The sequence below is a fragment of the Hemitrygon akajei genome, unplaced genomic scaffold (genome assembly GCF_048418815.1).
Source record: "Hemitrygon akajei unplaced genomic scaffold, sHemAka1.3 Scf000165, whole genome shotgun sequence".
Lineage (NCBI taxonomy): Eukaryota > Metazoa > Chordata > Chondrichthyes > Myliobatiformes > Dasyatidae > Hemitrygon > Hemitrygon akajei.
Genome location: NW_027332051.1, coordinates 1,013,991 through 1,032,237, shown reverse-complemented (window position 1 = coordinate 1,032,237; position 18,247 = coordinate 1,013,991).

Here is an 18,247-nt window from a genome sequence, read left to right as displayed (position 1 = left end):
TGCTGACAACAACTGTCCTGTTTCCCCCCAGAAATGTGTGCAGTACAGTTGTTGATAACAACGTTCACAAGATTACTCTGAGGAATGATAAGCATTACCCATGTGGAGCATTTGATGGCCGTGGCCCTGTGTTCAGTGGAGTTCAAAGGGATAGTGGTTAAGGGTTGGTGGGGGGAGGGAGTTAGGGCAGGAGTAATTTTTTACACCAAATGAATAAAAACAAGTCTGGATGCAGTGGGATCATAGAGGGTGTTTTGATTAGACGGAAGTTCTGGGATCTGCGGGTACTGCCTCAGGATGAATAGGCTTCACTTTAAATCTGAGCTGAGAAAGGTTGGTTGAGATGTGGAATTTGTTACTACAGAGAGTGGTGGAGGCTATCGTTTGTTATATTTATGTTCTGGATTGCTAAATAGATCGAGCAAGAATACGGTGTTGGAGAAAAGAATCCTCCATGATTGATTATGGAGCAGACCAGAATGAACGAATTCTGGTCTAATTCACCTAAAAAAACACCTAATTCTACACCTAAGTATTATGACTTCTATCTTATACTATGACTGAACGATGATATATCCCATCACAAACAAGAGAGAATCTTCAGATGCTGGAAATCCAAGCAACACACACAAAATGCTGGAGGCAGCATCTATGGAAAAGAGTGGAGTCGACGTACGGATGCTGCCTGCTCTGATGAGTTACTCCAGCATTTTGTGTGTGTTATTTTGTATCCCATGTCAGGCTTTGTAAAGTGTGAGGGACAGTTCCAGAATTCTTCAATCGGGTCCTGATGTATGCGTTCAAGATTTAAGTTTCAGATTAATGCTTTGTTCTCGTATGTATTAGTAACATACTACATTATCTGTCTGTTTAAAGTTAGACCTACGAAGTTTATTGGAAGAAAAGCTCACGATTGGCAGAAAAAAAAACTGAAGACGCGGCAATAGCAACAAGTGAACTTGACGGAGGATTGAGAACTTCAACTTGAGAGAACCCTTCTGACTTGGAGTTTTCATTGAATCAGTCAGGGGAAAGTTGTACTCCTTTTTCTGAGCATCTGACATCCTAATCCACCCACGAAATCATCTGCTTTGTCACCCATGCAGTACATCAGTGTGCTTACTTGATGCTCTGCTGAAGCCTGAGTGAGATTGATTGCAACCATAAACCTCTCAAAGCATCTGAGCGATCCGGCGGTGGATTGCTTACGTTGTTTTTCCTGCTCTCGTTGTCGGCGCCCATCCACTCATTCACACTCCCATTTTAGCATCTTATAACCTTTAGTGTTGCTGTACATACCTCTATCCCTTTGTCACATGCATTCTTACTCCAATGTACTAATAATGGAGTGTTCAACTTTGCATCTGCCTTACCCTTCCATTCCTCTATCAACAATTTCGACTTCTTTTCACAGTTCATCTTCCATATCAAATTTACTGTTTGTTTTCATGAGGTACTATCCCAGGATACACCCACCCCCCCAGTGGCCACATTTCGTTCCCCTATTTCTTATTCAGCACTGCACTCAACATTCGCAAATCGTTTTCCTTGTCTGGAAAACTCTCAGTCATATTGTGTAGGGCTGCTCCTGACCCACTCATATCACTCGACTGAAATTGACCCATGTTCTCTAAGTAATTTATTCTTAGGCATAAAGCCTCTCAATTAATAATCAGATAAATTTACCCGGTACCGCCTCCTGCCCACTGAGTAAAATTTTACCTACCTTTTACGAGACGCCCTTCAGATTCTTTCCCGATCCCGTTAAGCTATGCGATCAGCCTTGGGCGAGGGACCGTACCACCAAAGGAACTAATGAAGAGCGGCAAAAGATGAAATACCTATTCAGTGTCCGGTCGATCTCCGCGGGCCCCTGAGTGGTCCATCCCCTTACTCAGCCCGTCTGCTTGGCGCTCCCTATATTGGGATCCTGTTTGTGACGCCAAATGTTAAAGTTGAATCTGAATAAAACCCGGGAGACCAGCTTCTTATCATCACCACAGTTTATTGATCATTCTCCTGCAGGAGTTTGAGACCCAGTTGTCAAAGGGAAGGCACGTAAGCACTGCCGCCATCTGACAAGTAGACTGACTCAGTCAGGTTACAGCCGTAGATTTATACATAGTAAGCCCCATACATTACTCTTGCAAGATGAACTGGTACGCCCACCAAGACTGTTGTTACAAAACTTAATACTTAGATAAGAGCGTTCACTAAATGAAGGCTTTAATTACAGAAGGATGTATTTTCCAGTCCTTATCAGTTCTTCCCTTTGCAAGGCCCTGACTTAATTACAGAGAGATGTTCATTCCTTATCAGCAAGTCCTCCTTCGTTTCCTCAAACGAGGGTACAATGTTTAATGTTATCAGCTGTCAGTGTGTTTTTCGGCAAGCCACAGAGAAATGGTAATGAGCCTGACTTAGCTAACTGCTGAAGACAGAGTTTACTTCAGTTGAAAAATTCCTATTCAGTCCCAATTATTCTTTTAGCCAGAGGTTACATAGGTTCAAAATGATTTCTTATATATCAACAATTCCTCAGGAGTGTTCAGGGGAAATATTTATGTCCAATATAGAAACTGGAGTCACCTGTGTATATTGTGTTGATGCAAAAGTTGCTGGAGAATTTACAAGTGCGAAGAAGAAGACTGACATTTGGAAATATGACTTTATAAAGCATAATTTGCAAGCAAACCACATATGGACAATGTGCAGAAGCTCCGGTGAGAAAATTCTTCATCACTGTTACATAGGTTGTGTGAGAGTGCAGATAAACTCGATCGAACCCAGAGGAGATCAAAGTTCTTATTGACAGTGCTTTGCTGGTTGTTAAAACGAATACCTCTATATCTAAAATTTACTGTGCACATGTTGTCACTGGTTTAAAACATGCACAGCACAGGCTTTATCTGCACACTTGTTATTACAAATTAGAGGGGACGTTGGTTTATCCACAAGATGTACATCCAACTGCAGCTTGTAAACCTGCACTTTAAGGATTTGGAACTAGAAATGGATGAATTCCGGATCATCCGGGATTCGGAGGGGGTGATAGATATAACATGAAGAGAGGTGAGTTACACCCAAGGTGCAGGACACAGGGAAGTGGGTGAGAGTCAGGAAAAGGATGAGGTTAAGCAGCCTTCACAGAATACTCTTGTGGCCATCCCACACAACAACAGGTGGACCATTTTGGAAACTGTTGTGGGGATTACCTGGCAGAGGTAAGTCAAAGGGGTGATCTGGGGTTCGTTAGATAGGGGAGCAGAACAAGATGCGTCTTCAACCCTCCTCCTCCTCCTGGACAGCTTGGGCCTTCAACCTGCACTCGATCTTTTCATCTCCAACTGTCGCCGAAACATCAAACGTCTCAACTTCACCACTCCTCTCTCCTGTTCCAGCCTCACTCCCTCTGAACGCACTTCTCTCCACTCTCTCCGCAACTAATCCTAACCTCACCATCAAAACCGCAGACAAAGGTGGTGCCGTAGTAGTCTGGCGGAGGGACCTCTACCTCACTGAGCCCAAACGGCAGCTCTCTGACACCTCCTCTTAATTACCTCTAGAACAGGACCCCACCAATAAACATCAAACCATTGTCTCCCGTACCATCACTTCACTTATCAACTCCGGAGACCTTCCGACCTCAGCCAAAAAAAACAACTCAGGATTCCCACACCCCGCACTGCTCGGTTTTACCTCCTCCTCAAGATCCACAAGACTGCCTGTCCGGGCAGACCCATAGTTTTTGCCTGGACCTGCCCCACCGAACTTGTATCTGCCTACCTGGACTCCATTTTGTCACCCATAGTTCAGTCCCTCCCCTTCTATATCCGCTATACATCCATTATCCAGAGAGAGTGATGGATGGGTGATCACCAGGAGAGGTGCGCAGTCGGGTAGTATAGGAGTGTCCTGGGATCAGTCCCCTCTCTCACGGATACATTATATTTGTTACTGTTGGTGGGTGAGGTGAGTACTGGTGTAATCATTACGCAGACGACAGAGGTAGCAGCAGTCTAGTGTGTAAACCAGGGTACGGGAGAGAGTGACGGTTGGGTGATTACCAGGAGAGGTGGGCAGTCTGGTTGAGCAAGAGTTTCCTGGGGTCAATCTTCTCTCACTCAGTTACTTTAGGTGTCGGGGTGCTGATGATCACCCCGAGATGAGCTGTAGCTGGAGACAATTATGTGAAAGGGACAGCACGGAGACACTAGTCTCATGACTAGTGGTGAGAACAACACATTACAGTACTGATGACGCGGGTTCAAGTTCCGCAGCTGCGTGCAAGGAGTAAGTGCGTTCTCCCTGTGACTTTGTGGATTCCCTCTGTGCTCTCCGTTTTATTTTTCCGATTGTAAATTGTCCCAGGGATTAAATCTGGGAATTTCTAGGCAGCGTGGATCTAAATTCTGGAAGGGCCTGTTGCAAGCCATATGTCAATAAATAAATACGTAAAATACAAATGGTAGCGGAGTGGGAGAGTGAGTTGTGGGTAGTGGTGGAATCGAGGATGAGGACAGAGTAACTAGGATCAAAATGGATCAGCACAGATATGCTGGGCTGAAGGGCTGTTTGACACGATCCAGTCACGTGATTTCTCCGAAAAGCGAAGCATGTGGTCTGGGTGGAGTTGAAAACGGAAGCTCTGAATCTGGCTGTAAAAAGGATAGGGTGTCAGCAGAGAGTCTGATGCAATCATTCACTGGCCGGGTTAATGATAGAAACCGCTGTTTCATCACTCAGTCTGCCGTTTGCTGTTTTACAGTTTGGTTTAGACTGATTCACTGTTGTCTCTGGAATTTAGTTCACACACCTTCCCGATATAAGTCTGACAATGTGTGATCGTTGAAATGGTGTGTTCGGAGTCATGGAGAGTGAGAGGCAGACAGGTAAGATCTGGAGACAGGGGTGAGGCTGGTAATGCACACGGACCGATGGGATGAGGTATAAAAGAAGTGCTAACGGAATGTGGGTGATCATATTGGCAGGGATATTGAGGACAAAATGCTGTTGATGGGTTCTATGACTCGGCTTTGCTGAGTATTGAGCCTCAGTGGGGAGGCTGATCCGTGAGCAGATGAGGTGTCTGTCAGTAGAAGAGTCGGGATATATAAAGTTTCTGGAGGTCAGGACAAGGGGACTCTCCTCCTGCAGGGTGTAGGAGATCAGGGACATTTCTATTGTCCCAGTGACCACACCTACAGCAATTGTGTCCAGCTGCTGCTCATGTCCGAGCACATAGAGCAAGTGGTGCTGTGGTTGCACACACTGTGGGATTCCCAAGATGGGGTTATGTGAGAGATGTTTATTGGGGTGGTTATAGTGTAGGAAGAGAGAGAGAGACTGAGATGAGTGGCCAGAAGGAGGGTAGGCTTCTGGGGACAGTCCCCTCTCACACGGGTACATTGAATTGGTCAATTAAGGGGGGGGGGTGTTGATGATCACCTGGAGATGAAGGGTTGAGAGAGACATATTTAGGAAGCACAGATGGTAGGGGGTGTGAGGGGAGGGAGGCAGTGGAAGGGTGTTGGTAACTGGGATCAACACAAACAAATACGTGCTGACCACGAATATGACAGGCTGAAGGGGAATTTGAATCCATAACGCCATAGGATCATAAGATATAGGAGCATAACTAAGCCAATCGGCCCATTTAATCTCCTCTGCCATTCATTTGTGGACTGATACAATTCCTCCACACATCCCCACTCGCCTGCCTTCTCCACATACCCTTTGATGCCCTGGCTGATCAAGAACCTATCTATCTCTGATTTAAATGCACTTAATGACTTGGCCTCCATAGCCGCTCGTGGCAACAATTCCAGATTCACCACCCTCTGACTAAAGTACTTTCTCCACATTTCATTTCTAAGTGGATGTCCTTCAATCTTGAAGTTATGCCCTCCTGTCCTAGACTCCTCTACCATGGGAAATTACTTTGTCGACTCTAATATGTTTAGGCCTTTTAACATTCGGAATGTTTCAATGAGATCCCCAAATCACTCAAATGATTTATTTGAATAAGCTACACTTTATTAACTCTATCCAACACATTGGATAGAGCGGAACAGTTGTATGATATTTACTTGGATTTCCAGAAGATGTTCAATAAGGTGCCACATAAAAGAGTTATCCATAAGATAAGGATGCATAGATTTGCAGTTGATATATATAGAATTTCATGGATAGAAAATGGTTAACCAATATAAAGCAGTTCAAGAGTTGAGAGAGTTGAGATACACGGGTGTTACTCTGGTTGGCAATCTGGGGTGAGTGGAGTGCCTCAGGGATCGGTGCTGGGCCCGCAACTGCTCATGATATACATTAACGATCCGGGAAAGGGAAGTGATTGTAATGTACCTAAGTTTGCTGATGGCACTAAATTGAGTGGAAAAGCAAATTGTGCAGAAGATACGGATGATCTGCAGATTGATATAGATAGGTTAAGTGAGTGGGCAAGGGTCTGGCAGATGGAATGCTATGTTCGTAAATGCAACATCATTAACTTTGCAAGGAAAAATGAAAGAGGAGGTTATTATTTAAATATCAAAAAATGCAGCATACCGGTCTGCAGGGGAATTTGGGAGTGCCTGTGCATGAATCACAAAAGGTTGGTTTGAAGGTGCAACAGGCTATCAAGAAGACAAATGGAATATTGGCATTCATTGCTACAGGGATTGAATTTAAGAGCAGGGAGGTTATTTTACAACTATACAGGGCACAGGTGAGTCTGCACCTGGAGTACTGTAGGCAGTATTGATCTCCTTATTGGAGGAAGGATATACTGACTTTGGAGGCGGTGCAGAGGAGGTTCACCATGTTTGATTCCAGAGATGAAGAGGTTTGACTATGAAGAGAGATTAGAAACATAGAAACATAGAAGACCTACAGCACAATACAGGTCCTTTGACCCAGGATGTTCTGCCGAACATGTATTTACTATAGAATTTACATAGGTGTTCCCATAAACCTCTATTTTTCTAAGTCAAAGTACCTCTTCAGGAGTCTCTAAAAAGATTGTGTTCTATCTGCTTGGACCTCCATCGTTGGCAGCCCATTCAACTCACTCAGCACTATGTGGATGACCCAAGTTAAAATATTAACAGGGCAGGAGGTTGAGAGGAACGAGTAAGGTAAAAATCATAATATTGACATCCCTTCTGTATCAACTTACAAGCAGATTAAAACTGTGCCCTCTCGTGTTAATCATTTCAGTACTGGGAAAAATCCTCAGGCTATCCACACGATCAATGCCTCTCATCATCTTATCCACCTCTATCAGGTGAACAGTAATCCTCCATCACTCCAAGGAGAGAAGGCCGAGTTCACTCCAGCTTTTCCAATAAGGCAATTTCCCCAAATCCAGGCAAAATCTTTGTAAATCTGTGCATCCTCTCTATCGCTTCCACATCCTTCCTGTAGTGAGTTGACCAGAACTGATTTTCCAGTCCGCATTCCAGTTCACTGCCCGCTCCATGAACTCCGGAGTCCGGGACTTCCGGCTGTCCTGGTTTCAGTTGGGTATAATCATAGGCACCTGATGCTCGTTTTCAGGCTGGGAATTTAAGTGGCCCTGGAATCGAGTGTGGTTTCTGTTTGGTCTCGTCAGTATCCCCTTGGAACAACCCGCTGGTGGTAGGCCAGAGCAGCCCTTTGTGATCTCTAGGCCTGACTGGAGGACCACCGCTTCATGGAGCCTTGTTGTATCTAGTCAAAGCAGTCATTGTGGTATGGATTCGTCCGTTTCTGTAGCCAGCCAAGTTTGCTGGCTGCCCCGAGACTCGGAGCCATCCCAGATTGAGCTCCCTTCCTGTCCTTGCCTCCGTTGGGTAGGCAAGGCCGTAATTGCCGTTACCCTGATGCTGAACCGTTCTCTTCCCCTCCCCAACTGAATCCCTGACAGTTTTCTCGAATTTTTACCTCGCCAGTCAACCCGGGCCCGCATCTTTGTAGCAGCTCAGCCCGGCGTCCAAGTAAGGGGTTCGGCCCTGCGAAAGCATTCCGTCTCTGAGCCCTACACAAGGAAGCACTCCAAGAAACCGAACCTCGAAGAACCCAAGTCTGGCCTAGTCCTGTAGCCACGTCATGTCATTGCCTAGTTCCGTGGTCCGACCCGAGTCAAGACCCAGGTTCTGGGTCCTTCTCCAGTCTCTGGCTCGGAATCCAAGCTCAGGCGCCTAGTTCCCAGTTCCTTGTCCTGGTCCCGCTTTCCTAGCCAAAGTCCTAGCCCAAGTCTGTGTTCCGGTCGCAACTCCTAGTCTGTGTCCAGTCCTGTCCCTAACTCTAGTCCAGTCCAGTTACCAGTACTTCACTGTCTGTCGTGCATTTGGGTCCGCTCCCATAGACAAAGTACTGCAAGTGAGGTCTGCCCAGGGTCTAATATATTTGTAACATAAACTCTCTGCTCATAAACGCAATCTCATGATTGATGAAGGCCAGTAAACCGTATGCCTTCTTAATCACATAGTCAACCAGAGTGTCCTATGAACTCAGTCACCAAGATCCCTCTGATCCTCCACGCTGATAAGAGTCTTACCATTACTAGAATATTCTGCCATCATATTTGACCTACCAAAATGAACCACTTTACACTTATCTGGGTTGAACTCCTTCTTCCACCTCTCAGCCCAGTGTTGCATCCTATCAATATCCCGCTGTAACCTCTGGAAGGCGTCCACATTATCCACAACACCTCCAATATTTGTGTTATCAGCAAATTTACTAACCCAACCCTCCACTTCCTCATCCATGTGATTTATAAATATCACAAAGAGAAGGATTCCCAGAAAAGAACCCTGAGGCTCACTAGTGGTCACAGACGTCCTTGCAGAATATGACCTGTTTAAAACTGCTCTTTGTCTTCTCTGGACAAGCCTTTTCGAGAACCACAAAACAAGGTCTCTTGTATCCCATGTCTCCCTACGTTCTCAATAAGCCGTGCATGGGGTACTTTATCAAATGCCTCGCTGAAAATCATATACACTACATCGACTGATCTATCTTTATTAATGTGTTTATTCAGATCCTCTGAAAATTCAATCAGACCAATAAAACACGACCTGCCTTTGACAAAGCCATGCGGACTATTCATCCTCTGATTATGCCTCTTGAAATGTCCCAAATCCTGTCTCTTAGGGTCTTCTCCATCAAGTTACCAACCACTGTAACTCGCTGGAATTCAGAAGAATAAGAGGAATTCTAATAGAAACATATAAAATTGTGAAAGGAATATTAAGATTGATGCAGGAAAGTTGCTTCCACTGGTAGTGAGTTTAGAACTAAGGGATATATCCTCATGATTTTGGAGAGTAGATTTAGGAAGGAGATGAGGAGGAACTGCTTTTCCTGTGAGTTGTGAATCTGTGGAATTCTCTGCCCAATGAAGTAGTGGAGACGCCCTCAGTAAATATATTTAATACAAGGTTGGATAGATTTTTGCATAGTAGGGGAATTAATGGTTATGGGGAAAAGACAAGTAGGTAGATGTGAGTATGACCAGATCAGCCAATCAATTATTCAGTGGTGTACCAGGCTCGTTGGGCCAGATGGCTTATTCCTGCTTCTGTGTCTTATGTTATTATGTTGAAACACACAAATCAATGGGACTGGTATGTGCTTCGCTGTGGTCACATAGCTGGGCATCACAACTGGCCTCAGATGGATATGTTTCTTTCAGTACCCCCAGGCCTGTGAAAAAAGTCCGGTTACTTCTCCAGCTAATTAACATTGTTTAGTGAATCCAAACTTACAGTGAGGTTCAGCTTCTCGATGGCATGTCGTATATTGTTCCCGTAGAGGTGAGAATAGATTCTGAAGAACAACATCCCCTATTGACTCTTTCTCAGTTTTACAGAGCTTGTTTTCCTGTCCCTATTAGCACTTTTATTATTGGGTTCAGCATAATGCCTGTTTTCTTCGCCAGGTTTATGACCAGTTATACATGTATGGTTGTGACATCTGCCCCAGTGTCCATTGTGAATACCGCTGCCTCATTTTCTAACAGACCATAGAATACATGCCTTGCCTATTTGAATCTAGAGCCACAAGGAGAGCTCTTTCCTCATCTGAATCGTCGTGTTTTTTGAACTCTTGAAGAGTTGTTTATGAGTGACACAGACTTTTATAATAGCCAACTCTATTGTATTGGTGACATTTCACTTCTTTTGCTAGACAGAGCTCTTTGACGTGCAATGGAGACTTGCTGCATCTCCTGTTGTTGGGCCTTTTATCTGCTCTTTGTTTTGCTTGTCTGTTTTGAATGTGCTGAGCACTATGTCATCTCTTTATGGTGCTTTTCTGATTGCACCTTGTTTTACCCTTGTTTCTGTACAGCTTCTAGCTGTACTTCAGCATCGTTTTCGTACCTGAGGTCTGAGTTTTGCTGATGAACAGTTTCACTCTGTCTGACCATAGTAATAACTGAAGTCTCTCTGACAATTTGATGTGAAGCAAGCTGACACCATCCTGCCTCTAATGAGCTCATCTCTCAGATTTCCATATGCACTGTTGTCTGACAGGGCATAGAATAATTTGATGAAGTTATTTACGCTTTCTCTGGGATTCTGTTTTCTGGAGTTGAAGTTAACCCTCTCATATACTGCGTTTTGCTCTCCTGTGAAATATTCTTTGATTTATCATTCTCTAAGTTGTACTCCTTTTTCTGAACATCTGACATCCTAATCCACCCACGAAACATCTGCTTTGTCACCCATGCAGTACATCAGTGTGCTTACTTGATGCTCTGCTGAAGCCTGAGTGAGATTGATTGCAACCATAAACCTCTCAAAGCATCTGAGCGATCCAGCGGTGGATTGCTTACGTTGTTTTTCCTGCTCTCGTTGTCGGCGCCCATCCACTCATTCACACTCCCATTTTAGCATCTTATAACCTTTAGTGTTGCTGTACATACCTCTATCCCTTTGTCACATGCATTCTTACTCCAATGTACTAATAATGGAGTGTTCAACTTTGCATCTGCCTTACCCTTCCATTCCTCTATCAACAATTTCGACTTCTTTTCACAGTTCATCTTCCATATCAAATTTACTGTTTGTGTTCATGAGGTAATATCCCAGGATAAACCACCCCCCCCCCCCAGTGGCCACATTTCGTTCCCCTATTTCTTATTCAGCACTGCACTGAACATTCGCAAATCGTTTTCCTTGTCTGGAAAACTCTCAGTCATATTGTGTAGGGCTGCACCTGGCCCACTCATATCACTGGACTGAAATTGACCCATGAACTCTAAGTAATTTATTCTTAGGCACAAAGCCTCTCAATTAATAATCAGATAAATTTACCCGGTACCGCCTCCTGCCCACTGAGTAAAATTTTACCTACCTTTTCCGAGTCGCCCTTCAGATTCTTTCCCGATCCCGTTAAGCTATGCGATCAGCCTTGGGCGAGGGACCGTGCCACCAAAAGAACTAATGAAGAGCGGCAAAAGATAAAATACCTATTCAGTGTCCGGTCGGTCTCCGCTGGCCCCTGAGTGGTCCATCCCCTTACTCAGCCCGTCTGCTTGGCACTCCCTATATTGGGAACCTGTTTGTGACGCCAAATGTTAAAGTTGAATCTGAATAAAACCCGGCAGACCAGCTTCTTATCATCACCTCAGTTTATTGATCATTCTTCTGCAGGAGTTTGAAACCCAGTTATCAAAGGGAAGGCACGTAAGCACTGCCACCATCTGACAAGTAGACTGACTCAGTCAGGTTACAGCCGTAGATTTATACATAGTAAGCCCCATACGTTACTCTTGCAAGATGAACTGGTACGCCCACCAAGTCTGTTGTTACAAAACTTAATACTTAGATAAGAGAGTTCACTAAATGAATGTTTTAATTACAGAAGGGTGTATTTTCCAGTCCTTATCAGTTCTTCCCTTTGCAACGCCCTGACTTATTTACAGAGAGATGCTCATTCCTTATCAGCAAGTCCTCCTTCGTTTACTCAAACGAGTGTACAATGTATAATGTTATCAACTCTCAGTGTGTCTCTCTGCAAGGTGCAGAGAACTGGTAATGAGCCTGTCTTAGCTAACTGCTGAAGACAGAGTTTACTTCAGTTCAAAAATTCCTATTCAGTCCCAATTATTCGTTTAGCCAGAGGTTACATAGGTTCAAAATGATTTTTTATATATCCTCAATTCCTCAGGAGAGTTGAGGAGAAATATTTATGTCCAATATAGAAACTGGTGTCACCTGTGTATATTGTGGTGATGCAAAAGTTGCTGGAGAATATCCAAGTGCGAAGAAGTAGACTGATATTTGGAAATCTGACTTTTTAAAGCGTATTTTAGCAAGCAAACCACATATGGACAATGTGCAGAAGCTCCGGTGAGAAAATACTTCATCACCCATTATAGGACTCTTGCATTATAGGTTGTACGAGAGTGCAGATAAACTCGATCGAACCCAGAGGAGATCAAAGTTCTTATTGACAGTGCTTTGCTGGTTGTTAAAACGAACACCTCTATATCTAAAATTTATTGTGCACATGTTGTCACCGGTTTAAAGAATGCACAGTACTGGCTTTATCTGCACACTGGTTATCACAAATTAGAGGGGAAGTTGGTTGATCCACAAGATGTACATCGAGCTGCAGCTTGTTAACATGCACTTTAAGGATTTGGAACTGGAAATGGATGAATTCCGGATCATCCGGGATTCGGAGGGGGTGATAGATATAACATGAAGAGAGGTGAGTTACACCCAAGGTGCAGGACACAGGAAACTGGGTGAGAGTCAGGAAAAGGATGAGGTTAAGCAGCCTTCACAGAATACTCTTGTGGCCACCCCACACAACAACAGGTGGACCACTTTGGAAACTGTTGTGGAGATTACCCGGCAGAGGAAAGTCAAAGGGGTGATCGGGGGTTCGTTAGATAGGGGAGCAGAACAAGATGCGTCTTCAACCCTCCTCCTCCTCCTGGACAGCTTGGGCCTTCAACCTGCACTCGATCTTTTCATCTCCAACTGTCGCCGAAACATCAAACGTCTCAACTTCACCACTCCTCTCTCCTGTTCCAGCCTCACTCCCTCTGAACGCACTTCTCTCCACTCTCTCCGCAACTAATCCTAACCTCACCATCAAAACCGCAGACAAAGGTGGTGCCGTAGTAGTCTGGCGGAGGGACCTCTACCTCAGTGAGCCCAAGCGGCAGCTCTCTGACACCTCCTCTTAATTACCTCTAGAACAGGACCCCACCAATAAACATCAAACCATTGTCTCTCGTACCATCACTGCACTTATCAACTCCGGAGACCTTCCATCCTCAGCCAAATAAACCCTCTGAATTCCCACATTCCGCACTGCTCGGTTTTACCTCCTCCTCAAGATCCACAAGACTGCCTGTCCGGGCAGACCCATAGTTTTTGCCTGGTCCTGCCCCACCGAACTTGTATCTGCCTACCTGGACTCTATTTTGTCACCCATAGTTCTGTCCCTCCCCACCTATATCCGCTATACATCCATTATCCAGAGAGAGAGAGAGATCAATGTGTGATCACCAGGAGAGGTGGGCAGTCGGATAGTATAGGAGTGTCCTGGGATCAGTCCCCTCTCTCACGGATACATTATATTTGTTACTGTTGGTGGGTGAGGTGAGTACTGGTGTAATCATTACGCAGACGAGAGAGGTAGCAGCAGTCTAGTGTGCAAACCAGGGTACGGGAGAGAGTGACGGTTGGGTGATTACCAGGAGAGGTGGGCAGTCTGGTTGAGCAAGAGTTTCCTGGTGTCAATCTTCTCTCACTCAGTTACTTTAGGTGTCGGGGTGCTGATGATCACCCCGAGATGAGCTGTAACTGGAGACAATTATGTGAAAGGGACAGCACGGAGATACTAGTCTCATGACTAGTGGTGAGAACAACACATTACAGTACTGATGACGCGGTTTCAAATTCCGCAGCTGCCTGCAAGGAGTTAGTGCGTTCTCCCTGTAACTGTGTGCATTCCCTCTGTGCTCTCCGTTTTTTTTTTCCGATTGTAAATTGTCCCAGGGATTAAATCTGGGAATTTCTAGGCAGCGTGTATCTAAATCCTGGAAGGGCTTGTTCCAAGCCGTATGTCAATAAATAAATACGTAAAATACAAATGGTAGAGGAGCGGGAGAGTGATTTGTGGGTAGTGGTGGAATCGAGGATGAGGACAGAGGTGTTTAGAGTTGGACTGGGATTGATTCAGTAACTAGGATCAAAATGGATCAGCACAGATATGCTGGGCTGAAGGGCTGTTTGACACGATCCAGTCACGTGATTTCTCCGAAAAGCGAAGCATGTGGTCTGGGTGGAGTTGAAAACGGAAGCTCTGAATCTGGTTGTAAACAGGATAGGGTGTCAGCAGAGAGTCTGATGCAATCATTCACTGGCCGGGTTAATGATAGAAACCGCTGTTTCATCACTCAGTCTGCCGTTTGCTGTTTTACAGTTTGGTTTAGACTGATTCACTGTTGTCTCTGGAATTTAGTTCACACACCTTCCCGATATATGTCTGACAATGTGTGATCGGTGAGATGGTGTGTTCGGAGTCATGGAGAGTGAGAGGCAGACAGGTAAGATCTGGAGACAGGGGTGAGGCTGGTAATGCACACGGACCGATGGGATGAGGTATAAAAGAAGTGCTAACGGAATGTGGGTGATCATATTGGCAGGGATATTGAGGACAAAATGCTGTTGATGGGTTCTATGACTCGGCTTTGCTGAGTATTGAGCCTCAGTGGGGAGGCTGATCCGTGAGCAGATGAGGTGTCTGTCAGTAGAAGAGTCTGGATATATAAAGTTTCTGGAGGTCAGGACAAGGGGACTCTCCTCCTGCAGGGTGTAGGAGATCAGGGACATTTCTATTGTCCCAGTGACCACACCTACAGCAATTGTGTCCAGCTGCTGCTCATGTCCGAGCACATAGAGCCAGTGGGACTGTGGTTGCACACACTGTGGGATACCCAAGATGGGGTTATGTGAGAGATGTTTAGTGGGTTGGTTATAGTGTAGGAGGAGAGTGTGACTGAGATGAGTGGCCACAAGGAGGGTAGGCTTCTGGGGACAGTTCCCTCTCACACGGGCACATTGAATTGGTCAATTAAGGGGGGGGGGGGTGTTGATGATCACCTGGAGATGAAGGGTTGAGAGAGACATATTTATGAAGCACAGATGGTAGGCGGTGTGAGGGGAAGGAGGCAGTGGAAGGGTGTTGGTAACTGGGATCAACACAAACAAATACGTGCTGACCACGAATATGACAGGCTGAAGGGGAATTTGAATCCATAACGCCATAGGATCATAAGATATAGGAGCATAACTAAGCCAATCGGCCCATTTAATCTCCTCTGCCATTCATTTGCGGACTGATACAATTCCTCCACACATCCCCACGCGCCTGCCTTCTCCACATACCCTTTGATGCCCTGGCTGTTCAGGAACCTCTCTATCTGTGATTTAAATGCACTTAATGACTTGGCCTCCATAGCCCCTCGTGGCAACAATTCCAGATTCACCACCCTCTGACTAAAGTACTTTCTCCACATTTCATTTCTAAGTGGATGTCCTTCAATCTTGAAGTTTTGCCCTCTTGTCCTAGACTCCTCTACCATGGGAAATAACTTTGTCGACTCTAATATGTTTAGGCCTTTTAACATTCGGAATGTTTCAATGAGATCCCCAAATCACTCAAATGATTTATTTGAATAAGCTACACTTTATTAACTCTATCCAACACAGTGGATAGAGGGGAACAGATGTATGATATTTACTTGGATTTCCAGAAGATGTTCAATAAGGTGCCACATAAAAGAGTTATCCATAAGATAAGGATGCATAGATTTGCAGTTGATATATATAGAATTTCATGGATAGAAAATGGTTAACCAATATAAAGCAGTTCAAGAGTTGAGAGAGTTGAGATACATGGGTGTTACTCTGGTTGGCAATCTGGGGTGAGTGGAGTGCCTCAGGGATCGGTGCTGGGCCCGCAACTGTTCATGATATACATTAACGATCCGGGAAAGGGAAGTGATTGCAATGTACCTATGTTTGCTGATGGCACTAAATTGAGTGGAAAAGCAAATTGTGCAGAAGATACGGATGATCTGCAGATTAATATATATAGGTTAAGTGAGTGGGCAAGGGTCTGGCAGATGGAATGCTATGTTGGTAAATGCAACATCATTAACTTTGCAAGGAAAAATGAAAGAGGAGGTTATTATTTAAATATCAAAAAATGCAGCATGCCGGTCTGCAGGGGAATTTGGGAGTGCCTGTGCATGAATCACAAAAGGTTGGTTTGCAGGTGCAACAGGCTATCAAGAAGACAAATGGAATATTGGCATTCATTGCTACAGGGATTGAATTTAAGAGCAGGGAGGTTATGCTACAACTATACAGGGCAGAGATGAGTCTGCACCTGGAGTACTGTAGGCAGTATTGATCTCCTTAATGGAGGAAGGATATACTGACTTTGGAGGCGGTGCAGAGGAGGTTCACCATGTTTGATTCCAGAGATGAAGAGGTCTGACTATGAAGAGAGATTAGAAACATAGAAACATAGAAGACCTACAGCACAATACAGGTCCTTTGACCCAGGATGTTCTGCCGAACATGTATTTACTATAGAATTTACATAGGGGTTCCCATAAACCTCTATTTTTCTAAGTCAAAGTACCTCTTCAGGAGTCTCTAAAAAGATTGTGTTCTTTCTGCTTGGACCTCCATCGTTGGCAGCTCATTCCACTCACTCAGCACTATCTGGATGACCCAAGTTAAAATATTAAAAGGGCAGGAGATTGAGAGGAAAGAGTAAGGTAAAAACCTTACCATTGACATCTCTTCTGATCAACTTACAAGCAGATTAAAACTGTGCCCTCCCGTGTTAATCATTTCAGTACTGGGAAAAATACTCAGGCTATCCACATGATCAATGCCTCTCATCATCATATACACCTCTCTCAGACGAACTGTAATCCTCCATCACTCCAAGGAGAAAAGGCCGAGTTCACTCCAGCTATTCTCATTAGGCAATTTCTCCAAATCCAGGCAAAATCTTTGTAAATCTCTGCACCCTTTCTATCGCTTCCACATCCTTCCTGTAGTGAGTTGACCAAAACTGATCATAGTGCATGGTCCAGCCCTTTGAAGTCCGCATTCCAGTTAACTGCATGGTCCATGAACACCGTAGTCCGGGTCTTCCGGCTGTATATAAGTGGCCCTGGAATCGAGTGTGGTGTCTGATTTATCTCTTCAGTATCCCCTTGGCGCTGGCGGTAGGCATGAGCAGCCCTTTGTGATCTCTAGTCCTGATTGGAGGACCACCGCTTCATGGAGCCTTGTTGTCTCTAGTCACAGCAGTCATCGTAGTATAGATTCGGCCGTTTCTGTAGCCGGCCAAGGTTGCTGGCTGCCCCGAGACTCGGAGCCATCCCAGATTGAGCTCCCTTCCTGTCTTTGCTTCCGTTGGGTAAGCCAGGCCGTCATTGCCGTTACCCTGATGCTGGACTGCTCTCTTCCCCTCCCCAACTGATTCCCTGACAGTCTTCTCGACGGTTTACCTCGGCAGTCATCCCGGTCCCGCATGTTGTAGCATCTCAGCCAGGCGTCCAAGTAAGGGGCTCGGCCCTGAGAAAGCATTCCGGCTCTGCGCCCTGCACAAGGAAGCCCTACAAGAACCCGAACCTCGAAGACCCAAGTCTCTCGCTTAGTCCTGTAGCCACGTCATGTCATTGCCTAGTTCCGGGGTCCGAGCCCGAGACAAGACCCAGGTTTTGGGTCCTCGTCTAGTCTCTGGCTCGGAGTCCAATCTCAGACTCCTAGTTCCCAGTTCCTTGCCCTGGTCCCGCTTTCCTAGCCAAATTCCTAGCCCAATTCTGTGTTCCGGTCGCAGCTCCTAGTCTGTGTCCAGTCCTGTACCTAACTCTGGTCCAGTCCAGTTACCAGTACCTCAATGTCTGTCTTGCATTTGGGTCCGCTCCCAAAGACAAAGTACTGCAAGTGGGGTCTGCCCAGGGTCTTATATATTTGTAACATAAACTCTCAGCTCATAAACGCAATCCCATGATTGATGAAGGCCAGTAAACTGTATGCCTTCTTAATCACATAGTCAACCAGAGTGTCCTATGAACTCAGACACCAAGATCCCTCTGATCCTCCACGCTGGCAGGAGTCTTACCATTACTAGTATATTCTGGCATCATGTTTGACCTACCAAAATGAACCAATTTACACTTACCTGGGTTGAACTCCTTCTGTCACTT